Here is a 5,958-nt window from a genome sequence, read left to right on the forward strand (position 1 = left end):
CTCCATATTCTCATGGGTAAATTAATACAAAAAGAAACCAATAATGGTGCTGGGGAGATTCAGAGAGTTTGGGGAGACTCACTAAGAAGAAAGAGAGCAAGACATGTGGTACAGGATCCTCAGTGGCTATACCATTGTGAAGACAGACTGTATCTCTTCCGTGTGTGTAAAGAAGGAGGCAGAGGACAAGCACAGTCACAGTCACCCTGCACCCCAGCATTTCTTTCAGAGACCATGAGGGGGATGAAGCCAAGTGCCACTCCAGCCCCTACATGACACTTCTGCAGTTTCAAATTGGGGAGAGTAAGCACAGGTGCGTTGGCGTCCTGGTGCAAGAGGACTTTGTGCTGACAGCTGCTCATTGCTGGGAAGGTGAGGACCTCAGACAGCCCATACTTCCTGAAACCCCCAACAGGGACCCTATCCTCTAGGGATAGTTTAGCCTTCAGAAACTCCCAGGGTTATGAAAACACAAGCTCAAGAGAGCATATCAGAAAGCAGGATTGGGAAAATGAAAGCCTATGAAATAGGATGGGTAAGTTTTGGTGTCAGAGCAAGCAGCACAGTTACATAGAAAGTGACCATGTCAGTCAATTAAAGCAGTGGTGGAAGTGAAAAACATGCAGTAAGGGTCAAAATGCCAACTGGAGCAATTTCATGACATTGCTTAGAAGCAGTATGGAGCCCCTAGAAGTCCTTCAGAGGCAGCGGATACAGTCACTCTTGTCTGCTCACTTTGCTCTCTGTGCAGCTCAATAAATTAACCCTGGGCACCCACAACATCAAAGCATAGGAGAAGACCTAGGAGGTCATCCCTGTGAAAAGAGCCATCTCCCACTGAGACTATAATCCTAATGATTTCTGCAGGGACATCATGTTACTGCAAATAACGGTCACCTCCCTGTTGCCCTTGCTCTCCTTGGTGCAGGAACTTCCTCTGCCCCTTTGACCCTGCCCCTTCCCTCCTTTCCATTCTGGATATCACAGGTGTCCAGGCCCAAAGGCCACTGGCTGAACTGAACTAACTCTCTTGCTTCTTCTCCATCAGCTGGAAAGAAAGGTCAAGATCACTGCAGCTGTGCAGCTGTGCAGCTACTCAGGCTGCCCACAGGCAATTCGCAGGTGAAGCCAAGGACAGTGTGCAGTGTGGCCGGCTGGGGGAAGATGGCCCCAACAGGCAAACCTTCAAACAAACTGTGGGAGGTACAGCTGACAGTACAGAAAACCAGGTGTGCAAGTCCTACTTTAGAGATTTCTACAACAGTGCTTATGAGATGTGTGTGGGAGACCCAAAGATAAGACGTGCTTTCTTCCAGGTGAGACTGAGTGTCTGCCTCTCTTGACTCTGGAAAGAGGCCTTGGGGAAAAGACAGAACCTGGAGACCCAAGCATCATGAGACTCTTTTGTCTACCTGGCTGTGATTTCTCCCTCAGACCAGCTGGAGTAGGAAAAAACTAGGACCCCTGCCACTTATTAAGGGGTCTCTGTTGAATACCATTCTATAGAACCATGAGTCTGTAACATGCCACCAGAGTTCAGATGACAGGATTAAGAAAACTGTGCTCCCTGAGTGTGCAGAAATTATACCCAGGTGGCTCTTCAGAGATAGCACCTACCCTTGTCACTGGGTTCATTCTCCATGTTCAATATCAGCCCCACTCACCTGTCTTGTTGTCCTGGAAACAATTGAGCCACACACCTTTTTAGGGGAGAAAATCCCAGAACCTGGCGGAGAGGATAGAGGCGGTCCACAGGCGAGGTGAACAAGCAAAAATGTACCTGGTGGACAGAGCATGGCAGCTGCGGGTCCCCAGGGTGCTCTGCCTTCTGATATCCCCCAAGAAGGCTGTTCAAGTCGTCCTTCTCTGAGAGAGGGCAAAAGATAGCATGGAAGACAGGGCCAGGTGGAGCAATGACTCATTCCTCCTCTCTGTATTCACAGGGGGATTCTGGAGGCCCCCTGGTGTGCCACTATGTAGCCCAGGGCATTGTCTCCTATGGAGGCAACGATGGGACAGCTCCACAAGTCTTCACCAAGGTCTCACATTTCCTAAAATGGATAAAGAACACCATGAACCACCGCTAACTACAGGACGCAGACTTAACACCCTCTTCCACTATCTTTCCTGGAACTAGGTCCAGGGAAGACGGGAAGTGCCCACAGCTGAATAAACATCCATAGCTCTCTGAAGACTGATTTCTTGTTTATTGTTTATTGCTTGACTTTTATTCATGGGGACCGACTCTGTGCTAAGCAGACTAATGACATAATTCTGCTCTTTTCTGCATTCCCCATTTCTTTCTCCCCTCCTTACCTCCTCAAAGCCCTATTCAAAGCTATTACCCAGCTCCCCCTTATCTGTTCTGGTCTCTCCAGGGCCAGCCCTTCTGACAGGACTGAAGCTGAGTACCATCAAGAGAAACTTGGATGGCTCTTGTCCTGGTGCTCAGGGTGGATTTCTTACCTCCTCTGTGTAATGAAGCAGAGGAGAAAATAATACCATTGATCGTAGTGGCCAACCTGATATAACTGAGGTCACTGCTCAGGGACATAGCTCCACCACACAGAGAAAGGGCCTTCCTAGGCAGGACTGTTCCTTGTGGTAAAGAGGTGAGTGGGATGGAGATTCCTTGAATAGCTCCTCATTCTCATCGGGAATTAGTTCCCTTTCCCATCCTCCTCTGAGATCAGGGCCAATCTTGGCCTCCAGCCTCCCAAGCACCCCTCCTGCTCCATCCCTGTTCAGAGTTCTCAAAATCTTCCAACCCCTGTCCTATCTAGACCATGTTGATCTGAGCAGGTCCCTTTCATTTATCTCCCAACCTACACCACCCATAGCTCCCTGTGGTTCAATCAGGGCCCCACCAGTGGAGTGCCAGCCCCGCTCATGCTCTGGCAGAGAATGATCTCACAAGGACCTGCCAGTGCTGCCATCTTGCAGGAGCCCTGGAGGATGATGCTTGCAAGGTTCTCTCCAGGGCACTTGACCCCATCTTTCACTTGGCAGGTCAGGACAACTCCTCACATTTAGCTCAGTGCCCTCAGCCACCAGTCACCAGTGCTCAAGGTCCTTGGCCACCTAGTCACTCAGAGCCTGATCCCCTTTAGCCTGTCTCTCCTAGCCATTCTGGACTCTAGGCTAGGATTTGACACCACATTTAGGAACCAGGCATAGGACAGAATCATTGAAGTTAAAGGGTAAATGACATAACTCAATCTGAGGAGCAGAAAAAAAAAAAAAGGATGAAGAAAAATAAACAGAGCCTAAGGGACCATTAGGACACTAGAGGACCAAATATGTATTAGGTGAGTCCTAGACAGAGAAGAAAGGTTCAAAACCATTTTTAATAAATAATGACCCCAAACTTCCCAAGTATGATTAAATACAAGAACATACACATTCAAGAACAATCAAAACTCCAAGCAAGATAAACTTAAAATGAGCACACTAATAAAACTGTTAAAAGACAAAGTAGAGATATTTAAAACAGCAAAAGAAAAGGTACTCATCACAGACAATGATCCTCAGGAAGATTCATAATTGATTTCTCATCAGAAACCATGGAGACCAAAACGCAGTTACATGATATATTTAATGTTCAGGAAGAAAAAATGTCAACCAAAAATTCCATATCTGGAAAAAAGCCCTTCAAATTTGATTGGTAAATAATAATATACCAAGAATTTAAACAAATAAACAACAAAGCTAAGGGACCAGACTATGGCAGTCCGGTATATTGAAACAAAAATATGCTAAATGGTAACAAGAGGTTAAATGAGGAAATAAAGATTTCCAATAAGAGAACTGCATAGATAAGTGCAGGTGCTAGTATTTTTATGTATTTATATTTATATGTGTGTGCAACTCCTCTTTTGTTTCCTATATTATTTTAAAGAATAATGCATAAAGCAATAATTTTAAAATTATTTTATAATTATAAGATAATTAGAAAAACTGAATTAATTGATTAGCATGCAATGTATTTCTACAACTTGTGACAATAACAACTTAAGGAGGGGGATGGAGTTGGATAGGAACTGACATTAATTTAAATTAAGTTGACATAAATTTAGTATGTAACCATGTCATTTAGGATAGTAACCATTAAGGAATTAACTTTAAAGACATATGGAAAAGAAAATGAGGCAGGATTCCAAATAGTACACCAGAAAAGAAAACAAAACCAAAAGAAGACAGTACTGGAGAAATTGAGGAGCAAAATGACAGAGTTAAGTCCCTCATTTTCAGTAATCACACTAAATGTAAATGGACTAAACTCATCAATTAAAGTCAGAGATTAGAAGAATGGATTGATAATATGATCCAACTGTGTCTGCTTTCAACAGATTTACATAGACCTCACTCTATAAATAGGGTGAAAATAAAAGATTAGAGAAAGATATTCCATGCATATAGTAGTCAAAAGAACACTGGGATGGATATATTAATATCAGACAAAATAGACTCCAAGTGAAATAATATTAAAAGAAGTATAGGACACTCAATATTGACATAAAGATCAATATATCAAGAGGGCCGTGTGTGTCTCTGTGTTTGCGTGTGTGTGTGTGTGTGTGTGTGTGTGTGTGATATAATTACAACTGTGTATGCACCAAACACCAGAGCTCCAAATAAATGAACCAAGCACTGGCAGAATAAATGAAAGGAATTGACAGTTCTATAAAAATAGTTGGAAGTGACAATACCTCACTTTAATACTGTATAAACCATCTATACAGAAGATCAGTAAGGAAATGGAGGACTTAGATAGCACTAAACCAACTAGACATGCGAGACATACACAGAACTGTTAGGGACCAGGCATGAACCCTGGACTGGAAAATAATGGAGCTTGCATGGTCTCTCCATGGTAGAAGCTGCACAGCCTCTCCTACCATGTTTTCCCAGGACCTGGTGTCTTTTTTTTTAATATATAATAATGCCTTTATAGTAAGTGAAGGTCACATAATATCTCAACAAATATATGAACAAATGGTTTACAATACCTGAATCAAAAAAAAAAAAAGTGGGCCTGGTGCTAAGTGCCTCATGCTGGCAATCCTAGTTTCTCAGGAGGCAGAGATCAGAAAGTCAGCTGGAGCAAGTAGTTCACAAGACCCTATCTTGATAAAAAGAGCTGGTGGAGTGACTCAATATGTAGGCCCTGAGTTCAAATCCCAGTACTGGAAAAAAAAGTGGTAGGGAATTGTCATCTCATAGTATCTGATAGTAACCTGACCTTAATTATATCAAATTAATGCTACAGTCAGTGATGAGGAAACAGTATTGAATGTCACATGTCTTTAATATTTTTTTCTTCTGGCGGTACTGGGATTTGAACTTAGGGTTCTGTGCTTGCACAACAGGCACTCTACCACTTGAGCCACACCCACAGTCCCTTTTACTTTAGCTATATTTTAGATAGGTCCTCACATTTTTGCCTAGAGCCAGATTTCTACCATGATCCTCCTACCTATGCCTCTTTCATTGGGATCACAGGTGCATGTCACCATGCCTGGCTTGTTGGTTGATCTCTGCCTCCCAAGTAGCTGGGATCACAGGTTGTACCACCATGCCTGGCTCATTAATACATTTAATTGAAAGCTTATTGGTTTTATTGTTTGGCTTAAATTGAATATATAGTTTAGTATTTTGTAAGTATTTGCATAGTGCTATAAGCATAAGGAATTTATCACTAGTTGAATGTGGAAAAAGTCATGGTTAAAAAGTGAGGACTTAGGGAGCAATTTTCCTTCATTTCAATCTTTGCACTCCCAGCTACCAGCTGAACAACCTTGGGAGGGTTACTTAAGCTCTTTGTTCTCCAACATCTTTATCAGAATGAAGAAATAGTTCTAGTTGAGTACAACTAGAACTCAATGCAAATTATTACAGTAGTGCCTGTGTGTTGGTGACCTTCAGTCACTGTAACAGATGTGTGAGATAATGAGCACT

At 42.9% G+C, this 5,958-nt stretch overlaps 1 pseudogene; it reads left to right on the plus strand.

Annotated features, from left to right (window-relative positions):
- The first annotated feature begins 272 nt into the window (after nucleotides 1-272).
- LOC109680625 (granzyme B(G,H)-like) lies at nucleotides 273-2,153 on the plus strand (annotated as a pseudogene).
- Nucleotides 2,154-5,958: the final 3,805 nt, after the last annotated feature.

The sequence above is a fragment of the Castor canadensis genome, chromosome 3 (genome assembly GCF_047511655.1).
Source record: "Castor canadensis chromosome 3, mCasCan1.hap1v2, whole genome shotgun sequence".
Classification (NCBI taxonomy): Eukaryota; Metazoa; Chordata; class Mammalia; order Rodentia; family Castoridae; genus Castor; species Castor canadensis.